The following is a 15801-nucleotide window of genomic DNA, read 5'->3' as shown; positions in this document are numbered from 1 at the left end:
AACATATGTATTTAACTGAAAGTTTATTATCTATCTATCCATCTATCTCTATCATCCATGTATATCACATACACAACATGCATTTGAAAACAAGGGGGGCAGCTGTTGTGGTGTAGCAGTTTAGGCCACTCTTTGGGACACCTGCAGCCCATAACGGAGTGCTGGTTCAAGTCCCAGCTACTCCATGTCTCCGTTCCAGCTCCCTGCTAATGTACATGGCGGGCAGCAGATGATGGCCATGCACAGAGAAGACTAAGATGGAGTTCCTGGCTCCTGGCTTTGGCCTTGCCTGGCTGTTGAAGGCTTTTGGAGAGTGAACTACCTGATGGAACTTCCTTCTCTGTCTTTGTATATCTCTGCCTCTCCCTCTCTATCACCTTGCCTTTCAAATAATATAAATAAAATAAATAAATCTTTAAAAAGTAAAAGCAATAAGATCGTTTTTATCAGTCACAAGCAACAATGAGAAGGCATAATAGACTTAACATTTTTTAAAAGATTAGAAACAATATGGGGCTTGTGGCATAGTGGGTTAAGCCACCACCTGCAGCGTCAGCATCCCATATGGACGCTGGTTCATGTCCAGGTTGCTTGTCTTCCCCATCCAGCTCCCTGTTGGTGGTCTGAGAAGGCAGAGGAAGATGGCCCAGGTGTTTGGGCCCCTGCCACCCACATGGAAGACCTGGAAGAAGATCCTGACTCCTGGCTTTGGTCTGGCCTGGTGCTGGTCATTGTAGCCATCTGGGGAGAGGACCAGCAGATGGAGGACCTCTTTCTGTCTCTCCCTCTCTGTAACTCTGAATTTCAAATAAACACATCTTGAAAAAAAATTTGGAAACAATTTGCTGGTGCCACGGCTCAACAGGCTAATCTTCCACCTTGCAGTGCCGACACACTGGGTTATAGTCTCGATCGGGGCGCCAGATTCTGTCCTGGTTGTCACTCTTCCAGGCCAGCTCTCTGCTGTGGCCAGGGAGTGCAGTGGAGGATGGCCCAAGTGCTTGGGCCCTGCACCCCAAGGGAGACCAGGAGAAACACCTGGCTCCTGGCTTCGGATCAGCGAGATGCGCTGGCCATGGTGGTCATTGGAGGGTGAACCAACGGCAAAGGAAGACCTTTCTCTCTGTCTCTCTCTCTCACTGTCCACTCTGCCTGTCAAAAAAAAAATTTTTTTAGAAACAATTTGTAACAGAAAAGGTTTCAAGAATAGCACAGAAATTCCCATTAAAGTTTCTTCAATTTTCCCAACAGTAAATCTAAGAAATAGCTAATCCAGGATCATACATTGTACCTATTTGCTTTTATTCTTTTAACCTTCTCCATTCTGGAACAATTTCTCAGTCTTTCCTTGAATTTTGTGACCTTGCTATTATTGAAAATTACTTTCTAATAATGTTACAGAATATCCCTCCATTTGAGATGGTCTGATGTTTCCTCATACTTAGACAGAGTTAATACATTGGAGGGCATTTCAGAAAGTGTTTTGAAAAAAATTGGAAATAAATAAAAAACTTATTTTTGTGAAACAATTTTTTAAATCCATGCATATTTATCATACATGCAAATTTCATAAACTTTAAAAATATCTTGAAAAGTTTTTAAATTATTTGACAAGCTGAGAGACAGAGACAGAGGAAGGCAGAGATTTTCAATCTACTGGTTTACTCCCCAGATGCCTGCAACAGCTGGGGCTGGGAGAAGCTGAAGCCAGGAGAAATTTAATCCAAGTCTTTTAGTGGATGGAAGGGACCCACTGTCTCCCAGAGGGCACAGAGCAGGAAGCTGGAATAGGAAGTGGAGCCAGGACGACATGGCATGTGGGTAGCATATTGACCACTGTGCCAAATACCTGCCCCCTTCACATACTTTTGATGACTCCTTGTATGCATGGGTTTCAAAGTTTTTTGCACTAAAATATGCTTGTCATTGACTGCATTATCCAGGCACATTTTGAAGCACTCTCCTGTTCTGACCAGAATATTGCAGGCATGGCATTGGGTTCTCCGCTGCATCTTTTTTGTTTTTGTTTTTTGACAGGCAGAGTGGACAGTGAGAGAGAGAGAGAGACAGAGAGAAAGGTCTTCCTTTGCCGTTGGTTCACCCTCCAATGGCCGCTGCGACTAGCGCATCTCGCTGTTCCGATGGCAGGAGCCAGGTGCTTCTCCTGGTCTCCCATGGGATGCAGGGCCCAAGCACTTGGGCCATCCTCCACTGCACTCCCTGGCCACAGCAGAGAGCTGGCCTGGAAGAGTGACAACCGGGACAGAATCCGATGCCCTGACTGGGACTAGAACCCAGTGTGCCGGCACCGCAAGGCGGAGGATTAGCCTATTAAGCCACGGTGCCGGCCCTCCACTGCATCTTATTGGCAGGCAAATTGATGCCAGTATTCCTCATTAACTTAGGGCACAAGGTTAAGATTCTTGATGCTAAGTTTCTCTACTCTAATGTTACTCTTGATTCCCTTTGTAATCAGTAAGTATTTAGTGTGGAGATGACTCTGAAACTATCGAGAATCTCATTCCTCATCTGTTCACCCTCTTAAGTTTTAGGATCTTTGGAAGTATCTTTCCAGAAGAACAGATGTCTGTTGAAAAGTGGTTTTCAATTGTTATTAATCTTCCTGCAATAATTGATTATAGTTCTATGAAAGGAGCAATTTTAAAAATTATTATTAACGCGATAGTTTTCATGAATTCCTATTTTACTCAATCACTATAATTCACTGATATCATCATTTGTTTTCATGTTCACATTGTCTTGGATTTGGCCCGAGAGTCCTGTCCATCTGGCTCCTGTGTCTTTTTTGGGATGCCTTTGATATTCTTTGTGAACTTTCTTGTACTTTCTCTGCTCCAGCCCTGAAGCAGCCATCTCCCCCAAGGAGCCCTGATTCCTTTCAGTAGTACAGGATTTTGTTTGGATCCAAAATCTGGAATATAACTGTAGCCTTTGTTACTTGAGGGCCCTGTTCTCAGGCATCTGGGGATAGCATTAGGAAATATACTTTATATGTCTGTCTCTACATCTATACACACACCCACACACATCTATATCTCCAAAATCATGAGTTGATATTGTATCTCATATTTCAGGCCAACCCCACCCCCCGTGTTCATGCTAGCCTTCCCCTGTTCTGTAAATCTCTTCTTCCACAGTACAGACCCCGACTCCCTTTCCTCAATCTATTGCTTATTTACTCAGTCCCTCTCCCATGGCCAAGCTTTCCATCCTGCTGGGTCCTTTGTCTGGACCTGGCTCAGATGGCCCAGGCCACTGCTGGGCGGCCCCACAACCCTGCCATCTACTTTCTGATCTTTTTTTTGTGTGTGTGTTGTCTGTTTGTTCATTTTTTCATGGGGGGGGGGGTACTATATACTTGTAAGACATATGAAAAATATCAAAAGGAAAATGAATATTTTCCCATATTTTAAGATCTCAAAGATCTAGAGGAAACAGGACTATCAGGAATATAATATTAAGTGGGAAGGGAGATCTGGATTGGAATGTGTGGTTTTCGGATCAGAAGGAAGCAGCAGAACTGGGACTCGCCGGGGGGCCTCAGGCCCTCTGTGTGCTATAATTGAAGTCTGAAGACAGATTTGCATGTCCTGCACAGAAGTCTCATTAGCAAAAGCAGATTAGTGATAGTTCTGTGCTAAGGTTCACAGACTGTAGAGTGACAGGCACTCAGCCTGTGATTTGCCTGCTGAGTTAACTCAGGTTGATGTGCTGGATTCCACTTGGTTCTTCTTTGCCATATGCTGCACCCTTCCACTGTGGCCTCCAGACTCTCCCAGGCTTGTAGGCGGGGTGTATGTGTGTGTGTGTGTGTGTTCTCAGCAGCCAGGAGTCCAGGATGCTCCTACATAGCCTTCCTGGAGTGCCTGAAAGACAGAAGTAAAAACCAGAGACAACACACAGAGCCTCTCCCTTTCCAAATGGCCTCAGGGGGGTGGGGGACCCTATCACTGCCATCACTGTCCCCCAGCCCCAGAAATGTCCTCCCTGCCCAGCCGTTCCTGCCCTCCTAAGCAAGGCCCAAAGGCCAGCCAGAGCCCCAGGTGGTCATTTACAAGGGAATGCAGGGCCAGCGGGAGTCCCTGGGAGCAGAGTGAGTGACAGTGGCTCTGTAATGAAGAGCCCTCCCCAGGGAAAGGAAAAAAGAGGAGGGGTGTGAAAGCCGGGCCTTGGGAGGGTTGGGCTGCAGGGGGTTGGGGCCTCCCTTCTCCCCAGGCCTTGGAGTCAACTTGCTTTGGGGCCCTGCAGTCTCCAGGGGTGGCAGCATCCTAGGTCTTGTCAGGTTCTGACATGGGGCTGGTGTCTGTCAGCAGGTGGGAGCCTATGGATTACCAGGAATTACTGCCATGGTCCAGCTTTTGAAGTTGCAGCTCAGGGATCTTGCCTCTGGGGATTCCAGTGACAAGAGGGGAGAGAACTGGGAATGGTTGATCCTTGCGAAGCAGGCTCCTAAGGGTTCACTTTGTGTTGATTCGAATTCTATATTTACATAAGAGTCCAGACTCACAGCACTGTCCCACAGAAATAGAACGGAAGCCATCAATGGGATTTCAAGTTTTTTCTGGAAGCTACATTCAAAAGGAGAAAGTGAAACTAATTTTACTGATCTTTTTTATTACCTAGACTATTAACCTATCAGTATAGAATCAGTGTAGAACTATCTTTTTAAAGATTTATTTACTTATTTGAAAGTCAGAGTTACACAGAAAGGGAAGGAGAGGCAGAAAGCGAGAGAGAGAGAAAGAGAGGTCAGAGAGAGAGAGGTCTTCCATCTGCTGGTTCACTTCCCAAATGGCTGCAATGGCTGGAGCTGCGTCAATCTGAAGCCAGGAGCTTCCTCCGGGTCTCCCACGTGGGTGGAGGGGCCTAAAGACTTGGGCCATTTTCCACTGCTTTCCCAGGCCATAGCAGAGAGCTGGATCAAAGTAGAACAGCCAGGTCTCGAACCCATGCCCATAAAGGATGCTGGCACTGCAGGTGGCAGCTTAACCCACTACGCCACAGTGCCAGCCCCTCAGTGTAGAACTATTAAGGAGATGCTTTCCATTTTGTTTTCCATACTAGGTGTGAAATCTGATGTGTCATTCACACACAACTCATATCAGCAATGTTTCAAGGGCTTGAGAGCCACGTGGGCACTACCTAGTTCTGAATGCTGGCTGGATTCTTATTATTTTGAGCTCAGATAAAATCAGGAGATGCCTTTCCAGAGACTGTGTGTGTCCAGTCACCTGCGGGTAGCGTGCCAGATTTGTGAAGTCCATCTTTTGATTACAGATTGTATCGAGGAAAGCTGGTTCTTCGTTACAAGGCATGGTGGGTCCCGTTAGATGCTGTCTGTGGCTCTGTGTGCAGCAGCAGTGCCAGTTTACTGCCAGGCCTTCTCAGACTTGCCACGCTGGAGGCTTTCCCAGGAAAACTCAGGTTAGATTTCTAAGCACCTCTTGGGTTAGGAAGCTGAGGCAGGAGCAAGCCACCAGCTTTCACTCTCAGCGCCTATAAATTTGAACAAATTCTTCTGAAGATCTCCCAAATATCCCAAGTCTCCTAGACTTGTCAGGAGCCTATAAGAATAATCTGGTACCAAACTGGTTTTCCTGGGGTGGGGGGGATTTATTGACTGTCGCACAGTCAATCTCTGTTCCTTAGAAGAGTCTGTTTGTGTCTGATTAAGTGACTATCATTCTCAAATATCACCTCTCAGGCATAGCCTTGGTTCTGTAACCAATGTTTCAAGTGTGTTCTGTTACAAGGAAGAAATCTTCTTATTAAACTTTGATAAACAATTGTACTGCTGTGAAAAATAGGAATATGCCATAGGGTGGATTCTGGAGGGTTCAGGCCAGGATGATATGGTATCCCTTAGCAGTGTTTCAAATTGCTGTGACTTACATGGAAGTGAGGTTGTGGCGAAGTAGGTTAAGCTGCCACCTGTGACTCTGGCATCCCATATGGGCACCAGTCTGTGCCCTGGCTGCTCCATTTCCAATGCAGCTTCATGCTAATAGCCCAGGGAAAGCAACAGAAGATGATGACAATACCTGGGTCCCTGTTACCCAAATGGGAGACCTGAAAGAAGACCTGGAAGAAGCCCCTGGCTCCTGGCTTCGGCTTGGCCCAGAACTGGCCTTTGTGGCCATCTGGGAAGTGAACCTGTGGGAGAAAGATTCTCTCTCTCTAACTCTGACTTTCTAAATAAATTATCTTAAAAAAAGACTGTTGTGAGTTATAGACAGCTGAAGGAAAAGCAAAAGAACTCACCCTGTGTAGCTAGAAAATAGAGCATGAAGGCCGGCGCCGCGGCTCAATAGGCTAATCCTCCGCCTAGTGGCACCGGCACACCAGGTTCTAGTCCCGGTCGGGGTGCTGGATTCTGTCCCGGTTGCCCCTCTTCCAGGCCAGCTCTCTGCTGTGGCCAGGGAGTGCCGTGGAGGATGGCCCAAGTGCTTGGGCCCTGCACCCCATGGGAGACCGGGAGAAGCACCTGGCTCCTGCCATCGGATCGACGCGGTGCGCCGGCCGCATCGCGCCAACCACGGCGGCCATTGGAGGGTGAACCAACGGCAAAAAGGAAGACCTTTCTCTCTATCTCTCTCTCTCACTGTCCACTCTGCCTGTCAAAAATAATAAAAAAAAAAAAGAAAAGAAAAGAAAATAGAGCATGAAAGCATCAACAACATCCCATAGAAAACCATGGTCCCTGTCAGTTTGTTCAGTCCTGTGGAGTGGATTCTTCTAGATTTTGGGCCAGTGGATTCGTGAACGTTTCTGCATGGCTTCCTCAAGACCTCATCCACTTGACTGAGCTCTGGGAATTCTGACTGGGCCCATTAGCGTGGTGTAGGCAATGCCATCTGAGCCTGATGCTTTTTAGGGAAGGAGAGGACGAAAGACTTGCAATGGCTGCATTTAATATTTGCTAAGAATTTGAGAATTTTCTTTTTTAAAAAAGATTTTATTTATTTATTTGAGAGGTAGAGTTACAGACAGTGAGAGGGAGAGACAGAGAGAACGATCTTCCGTCCGTTGGTTCACTCCCCAAATGGCCGCAACAGCCGGAGCTGCGCTGATCCAAAGCCAGGAGCCAGGAGCTTCTTCCCAGTCTCCCACAGGGGTGCAGGGGCTCAAGGACTTGGGTCATCCTCCACTGCTTTCCCAGGCCACAGTAGAGAGCTGGATCAGAGGAGGAGCAGCCGGGACTAGAACTGGCGCCCACATGGGATGATGGCACCCGTAGGTGGAGGATTAACCTACTGGCCCAGAGCGCTGGCCCCCCACTGAGAATTTTCAGAAGTGAAAATGTCTGATGAGAGTTCATGGAAAAAGCAGTACAACTGACAAGAGGTTTGGTTGTTGCTGTGGCTTACAAAACAAGAAAATGAAGTCAGTCCAAAAAAGCACCCACATAATATCTATAAAAACAATTAACACCATTTTCAAAGAAGAATAGTTATTAGGTCTAATTTGTTAAAATGGATGAAGATACTCCCTAGAGAGAAAATATCTTCAGATAAAATATGCAATTAATCCTGACATACTATACAAAGGACATACCAACCATATAGTTAGAATATTATCAAAAATATATGTAAACTCTTATTTATCCCTAAGACAATCAGAATAAAGTTTCTTTAAGAGATTTTATAATCTATTTTTCTAATATCATCTGGCAGTAGGAAAATGCATGATCACATAAGAGTAAAAGCCTTTCTGAAATATAGAAATATGAGTGAGAGAGAGAGAGAGAGAGATTTTCCACCTGCTGGTTCACTTCCCAAATGGCAGCAAATGCTCAGGCTGGGCCAGGCAGAAGCCAGGAGTCAGGAACTCCATCGAGGCCCAAGCACCGGGGTCATCTGCTGCTGCTATCCTAGCTGCATCAGCAGAGAGCTGGATCAACCCAGAACTTGAACTGGTGCTCACATAGGATGCTGGCATTGTAAGGCGGTGGCTTAATCCAGTGTCCCGTGACACTGGCCTGGAGAGTATAGTCTCAATGCACAGTTCAGTTTTGAGGCAAGGGTACACATGACATCACAAAGTCCCTGGTCTACATCCATACCCAGTGGGTATGGATACTTATTGTGCTCCCCGAGGACCAGGGTCCATAGTCCAGGGCTAGGTCCCTGAGCCAGGTCATGAAGGGAGCAGAGTGGCCTGACAGCATCTTTACCTAAAGGCGTGAATGGGAATTCCAGGCAAAGTCTGGCCCTGTCCAGGTCACAGCACTGTGGCTGAGAAGATGTCAGGGACCAGTGAGACTGCTTAGCTCTGCCCAGAGCTCCTGGGGAGAAAGTTCACCAGGGAGATGCAGTGCAGAGGACAGGAGCTTGGGCATGGTGGAGGCCAGTAGTCAAGAGTTCTGCAGAGGCTCCTGGAGAGGGGTCAGGAGCATGAGCCTCGGGGTGGGCTGCAGGTGGGCGCCATCTCACATCGTAGGCTCACTGGGGTGCCCTGTGGCTATCCACGTCTCGGAACCTTCCAGGAGAACGGTTCCCTTTACAGAGAGGTTGGCGTTTAACATGGTGGTCCCCTTTCACACTAACAAAGGTGGGTTAAAGAGAGGAGTCACTTTCTCACCACATCCAGATCCAGTATTACTGTATTTGCTGACCTGTCACTTGCGATGCTCTCAAGTCCTAGTGAAGAGTAGAGATAGAATTTCCGTAAGTTCTCTTCAGCTCTGGAGCAAGCTGCTCTGCGGAAGAATGTTTTTGTTCGCTTTCAGGTTTGCTGCCTGAAGCGGGAGGATTGATATTTCAGCCGAAGCCTGGGTTCCCCCGGGGAGCAGATGTGGGGGCCAAGCTTCTCCCCCTGGGAAATGACATCATCAAAGACACAGTCTCACAATCAGCTCAATGCCAGCCCCCTTTGCACAATGCTGTGATTTTTGCAAAGACAAACCACATCTCAGGACATCTGAATTTCTCAGTATACATTTCGCTTTTCAGAAGCAAACCCGACAAGAAACTATAAGCCACAAGGTTCTTCCACCATGCAACTTGCCTGCCATAAAGCTTTCCATCACGATTTTTCCTTAAGGGATTTCATAACCAGATGGAATTGTAGAAATTCTTGAGTTGAGGCAGCTAGATGTTTTGGGGGAAAATGTGCCAAGTAAGTGTTTTTACACGAGAGGCGCACGTGTAGCAAGAGAGACACGGAGGATGGTTTCTGGGAAAGGGACAAGATGAGGGCCAAGTCGGCTCTAGGTTTAGAGGAGGAAATTGCTGGCAGCTGCTTGACCAGGAAGCCGCCCTGAAGTTGCTGGGGATGACTTGTGGCTCGCTGACAGGGCAGGCTCCTGCAGTGCCTCGTCCAGGTGCCCGAGCCAGGTGCTCTCACCCTCCAGGATGATATGATGGACCATGCGGAGAGTGCAAGTCCCGGGACCTCAGGGAAAGCACCACCCTGGCTTGTCCGAGTGTGCATTGCGAATGGGCTGGTATAGCCTTCTCTCTCTCCACCCCATCACAGCCCTGGGTGCAGGCATTATTGTGAGTGTTTTAGAAATAAGGAAACGGACCCCCATAGCATTGAGGTGACCTGTCCTCAGTGGAGGCCTCGGGTGCAGGCTCATTTCTGACTGAATCCAGTGTCCCTGCCTCTAGGGAGTGGAAGATCTTTGCCACCTGAAAAGTGATAGAACTCAAGATGTAGGCAGCAGAGGCAATGATATTGTTTCTTTACCTAGAAGGTGAGAGTGTGGCTGATGCCTGTGCGGCAGAGATGGGGTGGTCCTGGCCTGGTGGCAGAGGGTGTGGGAGCCAGGAGGGGGCACGATGCTGATGCCAGCAAAAATCCTAGGGCACTCTGATCTGGGAGTTGTGCCAGATTTAGGTACGTTACCTTGGGTGAGGTCTAGAGAGGAGAGAGACAGCAGAAAGAGGGTATTTTTTTAAGATTTATGTATTTATTTGAAAGGTAGAGTTATGGAGAGGCAGAGAGAGAGAGAGAGAGAGAGAGAGAGAGAGAGAGAGAAGGCTTCTATCCCCTGATTTACTCCCCAAATGGCTTCAACTGCTAGAGATCGGCTGTTTTGAAGCCAGGAGCCAGGAGCCAGGAGCTTCATCCAGGTCTCCCACGTGGGTGCAGGAGCCCAAGGTCTTGGACCATCCTCTGCTGCTTTCCCAGGCTCATTAGCAGGGGATTAGATTGGAAGTGGAGCAGCCGGGACTCAAACTGGGGTCCATATGTCTTGTCAGTGCTGCAGGTGGTAGCTTTACCCGCCATGCCACAATGCCGGCCTCAGCAGAAAGAGTTTTATGCCGTGTTATAACTCCAGATCTTTGACATGGCAGGGCTGAGGGAGAAGTGGGAACTGTGGCCAAGTGCCTTTATTGAGGCTTCCTTGAGAAGGAATAGCAAGGCAGCACAAACAGGGTCAGGATTGATGGGTTTGGGGCCCAGGGGCTGTGGCTAGGACCTGGGCCATGGGTGATCAGGGCAGGTGAATGGTGGCCCAGAGTGTGAAAGAGAGGAAAAAGGAGGTAGTTGGGCTGAGTGGACTCAACTGGGACCTCCATAGGGGGAACTGAAGCTAGCCTTTAGCCCAGGCCTCAAAACTGGGTCCAGATGGCATTTAAAAGTCCATCGTGTAGAAGTGGAGAGCAGAGCAGTGGTCACGAGAGGGAAGGCTTGGGGAAGGGAGGGATGGAGAGAGAATCGTTAATGAGTCCAGGGCTGCAGTTGGGCAGGAGAAACAGCTTCTAATGTTCCATAGCACAGGTTACGGTGGCTGGCAGTGATGAATCGCATGTTTCAAGGCAGCTAATTGGGAGGGTTGTGACTGTTTCTGCACCAAGATGGATTAACGTTTGAGGTGATCCCTATGCCAATTATGCAATGTCCCCCCGCACCCCATAAATATATACAGTTAACTGTGTGGCGGCTAAAATTTCAAATTAGGGGCTGGTGCTGTGGTGTAGCCTACTAATGCCACCTGCGGTGCCAGCATCCCATATGGGTGCCAGTTCGTGTCCTGGCTGCTTCTCTTCGGATCCAGCTCTCTGCTATGGCCTGGAAGATGCAGCAGAAGATGGCCCAAGTGCTGGGGCCCCTGTACACACATAGGAGACCTGGAAGAATCTCCTGCCTTCCATCTTTGGATCAGTCCAGTTCCAGCTGTTGGGGCCATTTGGCGAGTGAACCAGCAGATGAAAGACCGTTCTCTCTGTCTCTCGCTCTCTCTGTCTGTAACTCTACCTCTCAAATAGTCTTTTTAAGAATTTAAAATCACATTTAAATAAACAAGGCAAAATAAAACACCGCGCAACAGTGAAATGGCATTCTCGCCCGCCCGCCTGCCCTTCCCCACACTCTTGGGCACACCCAGCTTCCCTGAAGTCCCTTGGTCCCTGTGGGCTCCCCTTAGCAGGGGCTCATCGTACACAAGGCAGAGGGGCTGAGGGGCCCAGTCTGGATCCAAACTCCTCACTGCACCTGAAGGCGCTAACATTGACTTTGACCTCTGACATCTTTGAAATATGCAGGAAAGGTGAATATTTGGGTGTGAATGAGACCAAAGAGAATGCTTTGTCTATTTTCACTGTCTCTACCATTCTCCATTTTCTTTCCTTTTCAGTTTTGCTATGATTTTGGTTCCCTGGAAACCCTTGTGTCAGGAAGAGTCAGTGTTCCAAATGGTGATAATGAGGATAGTTTCTCTATCAGTCCAGTTTCTGCTGTTGTCACAAAGTACTGGAGGCTGGGTAATCTATAAAGAAGAGGATTATTTGGCTAGAGTTTTCTAGGTTCAAGGGCATGGTGCTGACATCTGCTTGGCTCTGGTGAGCGACCCTTGCTGTATCACATGCCTGATTGCATCATGTATGTGAAAGGGAGAGACAATGTGACAGGATAAGAAGCAAGTGGGATGAGCCAGTTTTCTTTTTTAAAAAAAATATTTATTTGAGAGGCAGAGAATGAAATATAGAAATACATATGTGTGTGTGTGTATTGTATATCTGTGTGTGTGATAAATAGGTAAATGGAGCTCCCATCTGCTGATTCACTACACAAATGCCAACAGTGGCCAAGATGACTGAAGCCTCAAGCTGGGAATTCAATCCTGATCTCCTACATGGCTGGCAGAGACCCAAGACATTGAAACATCACCACTGCCTCCCAGGGGCCAGATTGGCAGGAAGCTGCACTCAGGAGTCAGATCTGGGGGCTGAGCCCCAGTACTCTAGTGAGGGATGTGGGTGTTTCAACTGTGAGGCCTATCATCAGTCTTCCTCTTTTATCAAAACTCTTCTGTGACAGTTAACTGAGGTCCCATGAGAACCATCTTAGTATCTTCCCAAGGTGGTACCCCAGTGACCTAATGACCTCCTACTAGGCTCCCCCGTTGACATTGCCACTCTGGGGACCAGGCCTTCAGCACACTAACCTTGGGGAGAAAACCACACCTGAATTATAGCAGGGTCTCTATCAGCTCCCACGGCCTGGTGCTCAGCTGTAGGCTAGACTGTAGGATGGGCCTTGCCATACATACTCAATGTACTCAGGCTTACTTTGCCCTAGGACACACGTGTATGTGTGGCAGAGCTGCCTTCGCCTGTCTGCAGAGTCGGTGCTCTTCTCAATACACTAATTTGCATGATTTCAAATGGCACAAACTGTCTTCATTCAGTCTCCCAGCTTCCTCTATCTGCAACCTGAGCCAGGGTGGCCAAAGACAAGGGCAAGAGTGTCTCAGAGGGCTTTGTGCCATCTGTTTAAAGAACCCCTTTACTTTATTTGTTTGAAAGGGAGAGTTACATAGAGAGAGATCCCACTTGCTGGTTTATTTCCCAAATGTCCACAACAGCTGGTGCTGGGCCAGACAAAAAAGCAGAAGCCAGGAACTACTTCCAGGTCTCCCACATGGGTGTCAGGAGCCCAAGTACTTGAGCTGCTGCTCTTCAGGGTGTGCATTAGCAGGAAGTCAGAGCAGAAGTGGAGTCAGGACTCAAAACCCAGGCGCTCCGATATGAGATGATGACATCTAAGTGCTACACCAAACACCGGCCCTGTGTTCCGTCTTTTAATGACTTCACTATAGAAACGTTACTTTATGTCTCCTATTGTGTTGGTTAGTCACTGAATGAGTCTGGCCCTCTCGGAGTACAGTCATTCCCCAGTACTCACAGAGCACTGGCTTGAAGACTCCACCTGGATACCCCAGTCTGAGGGTGCTCAAATTCCTTCTATAAAAGGGCTTGACATTTGCATATAATACATGAAATTCTCTCTAGATTACTCACAATACCTAATACAATGCAAATGCTATGTAAATAGCTGCTTTACTGTATTTTTTAGAGAATAATAGCAAGGGAAAAGGTCTCTGTGTGTTTAGCATAAAGGTGATTTCTTTTCCAGAATATTCTGTCTGTGGTTGATTAAATCTGAGTTTGCAGAGCCCACAGATTTGGGGGGCTGACTGTAATACCATATTTACCCAGTGGCTATGAGTCTTTTCATGACCTCTGAAGAAAACCTGTGGAGGCACAAATAACACTTCCTTTTGTGCTAAATCCAAAGTGGGCTCTCAGGAAGTGGCCTGAGTAGGTTTTCAGTTATGGTCATGTAGTCACCCTTTGGAGTGGCCTCATGGAGTGACTCCCTGTTAGGTGCCAGCCACTGCAAACAAAGTGTCTGAGAAATGCTGTCTGCTCCAGAAGTCATAGCCCAGCAAGTGCATGCCCACAACTACATAAGCTGCATGGTCACTAAGGCTTTTCTGGAGGTCAGTTGATAAACGTGATGTTCAATTGGACCTTCCAGGACAAGGGTTAGAAGGAAAGCAGCCCAGGGAGGAAAGAGCCCAGAGGGACAGGAGCCTACACAGGGCTGTGGGAGGTGGGCTGAGCAGTGGCCAGAGGAGGGAAGCACCAAGACATCAAATATTGAAGGAAGTCAACAGCATTGAACATTTGCTATTTTTCCTATTAATCAATATGTTTTTCTTAACATTAATTTCCATTTAGATTCTTCATTTAAAAATTGTTTTTAAACTGATACAAGTACACTATCTAGCATGCTCTTTTGAAATATATCTATGTTTGGAATAGCTAAATTGAGAAAATTAACATGCATTATCTCAGGTACTGTTTTTGTGTGTGTTGGAACATCCACAAATCTTCTTTTTAAAGATTTATGTATTTATTTGTTTGAACATCTGAGTTCTCTAGAGAGAGGGAGAGACACGTGGAGCAGGATCTTCCATATGCTGGCCCTCTCCTCAAATGGCCAAAGCCAAGAGCTGGGAGTTTCCTCAAGGTCTCTTGGGTGGGAGGCAGGGCCCCGACCACTTGGGCCATCTTCCACTACTTCTCCCAGGCCTTTAGCAGGGAGCTGGATTGGAAGAGCAGCTGAGACATGAACCAGTGTCGCAGGCAGCAGCTTTCACTGCTACGCCAGAACATCGGTCCCCAAAATCTACTTTCTTAGCAGTTTTCAAGAATACATGACTTGGATGCTAACTATAGTCACCATCAGGGCTCAGAATATAGCACCCGAAAGTGGCGCCCTGACGCATGGAGAACTTGGAATGAAGGGAACGGGAGGACTCAGAGGCAAGGCTTCTCTGACCTCTTGCCCTCCTACATCTGGATCCTCCTTCTCCCTGGAGTGAGCTCCAGACACCAGCATCCCTCTCTTCAAGGCAGGTCATTGAACCTAAGGTCCATGTCCCTGCAGTGTGGACCCTAAACCCTAAAAAGGCCACCATGTTGCTTCTCCTTACCCTCTAGAGACATGTCATCCCCGAGGGGTCCTGCTCCACCCCTGGGAAGAGGGGGGCTACCCAGATAGTCCCAGGAGAATTGGAACAGACAGGCTGGCTGGGCTGAGCTCCCTCTCAGGCTGATTGGTCCATCATGCCCTTCTGTCCAATCACATCTCTGCTCTGGTGTCCATTCTTTACCTACCACAACCACAAAAACCAGCGTTCCCCCCTGGGTCTCTGCGCCTTCATTTCTGAACTTCTCTGTGTCCCTTAAACTGTAGCTGAAATAAATGTATTCCAGTTTGCTCTTTGGTAACCTGTCTTTTGTTACAGGAGCGTTGGCTGTGACCTCCATGGTAGGTGAGGAGAGGTATCACACACCAATCTCTCCCATCACCTGGTCTCCAAGCCCCTGGCAATTGCCACATTTGCCTCTGCAGTTTTCTCTACTCTCCCTTTCTTTTACAAATGTGTCTTTTCTAGGGGATTCGGTTGAAGTTCTTTACAGAAGGCAAGAAGACCACAAACATCCCTCACCAAATTGTGAATGCTGGAGAAGTCTGGAGAATTCTGAGTACTTTCTTCCTTTCCTAAAAACTTGAAAGAACAATGGCAAAGCTGACTCCTTCAAAAAAAAAAAAAAAAAAAAAAAGAGCAATGCATGGATTTTGGTAAAGGCCTCCATAGTTCCTGTCTGATACAATCGCGTGGGGGTGAGACTGCATTGGAGAGTGTTTTCTTAGTAACTGAGAGTCCGAATTAAAGAGTTGAATTGATCCCAAGGAAATCCAACTTTATTTTTCCTGCTTCTCGCCACCCCACACGGAGAGCTTATTCATTATGGGACTTCTTTGTAAAGGGATATTTGTGTTCTTTTGCTCTTGAAATTATACTCAAATGTTCTTCTGCAGTGTTTTCGTTTTCCTTTAAAATAATACGTTTATTGATGCTCCAGAGTGAAATTAAATTAGACGCCCATGGCCAGGAAGGAGTAGGGGGGAGGCAGGACTGTGCTCCTGGCTGAGGACCATGGTGAGCGGCAGCATCTCTGTCTGTGGCTGACGTGG

At 47.5% G+C, this 15801-nt stretch overlaps 1 long non-coding RNA gene across 2 annotated transcripts in view; it reads left to right on the top strand.

Moving 5' to 3' along the window:
- The window catches only part of LOC133757750 (uncharacterized), a 49688-nt gene extending 34300 nt beyond the window's left edge, over positions 1-15388 (top strand). For both annotated transcript variants that reach the window (XR_009865730.1, XR_009865729.1), the window contains exon 3: positions 15218-15388. This is a non-coding gene — a long non-coding RNA (uncharacterized LOC133757750). The remainder of the gene's footprint in view (positions 1-15217) is intronic.
- Positions 15389-15801: the final 413 nt, after the last annotated feature.

The sequence above is a fragment of the Lepus europaeus genome, chromosome 4, assembly GCF_033115175.1.
Source record: "Lepus europaeus isolate LE1 chromosome 4, mLepTim1.pri, whole genome shotgun sequence".
In the NCBI taxonomy this organism is placed as follows: Eukaryota; Metazoa; Chordata; class Mammalia; order Lagomorpha; family Leporidae; genus Lepus; species Lepus europaeus.
This window is presented reverse-complemented; position numbering and strand designations above follow the sequence as displayed.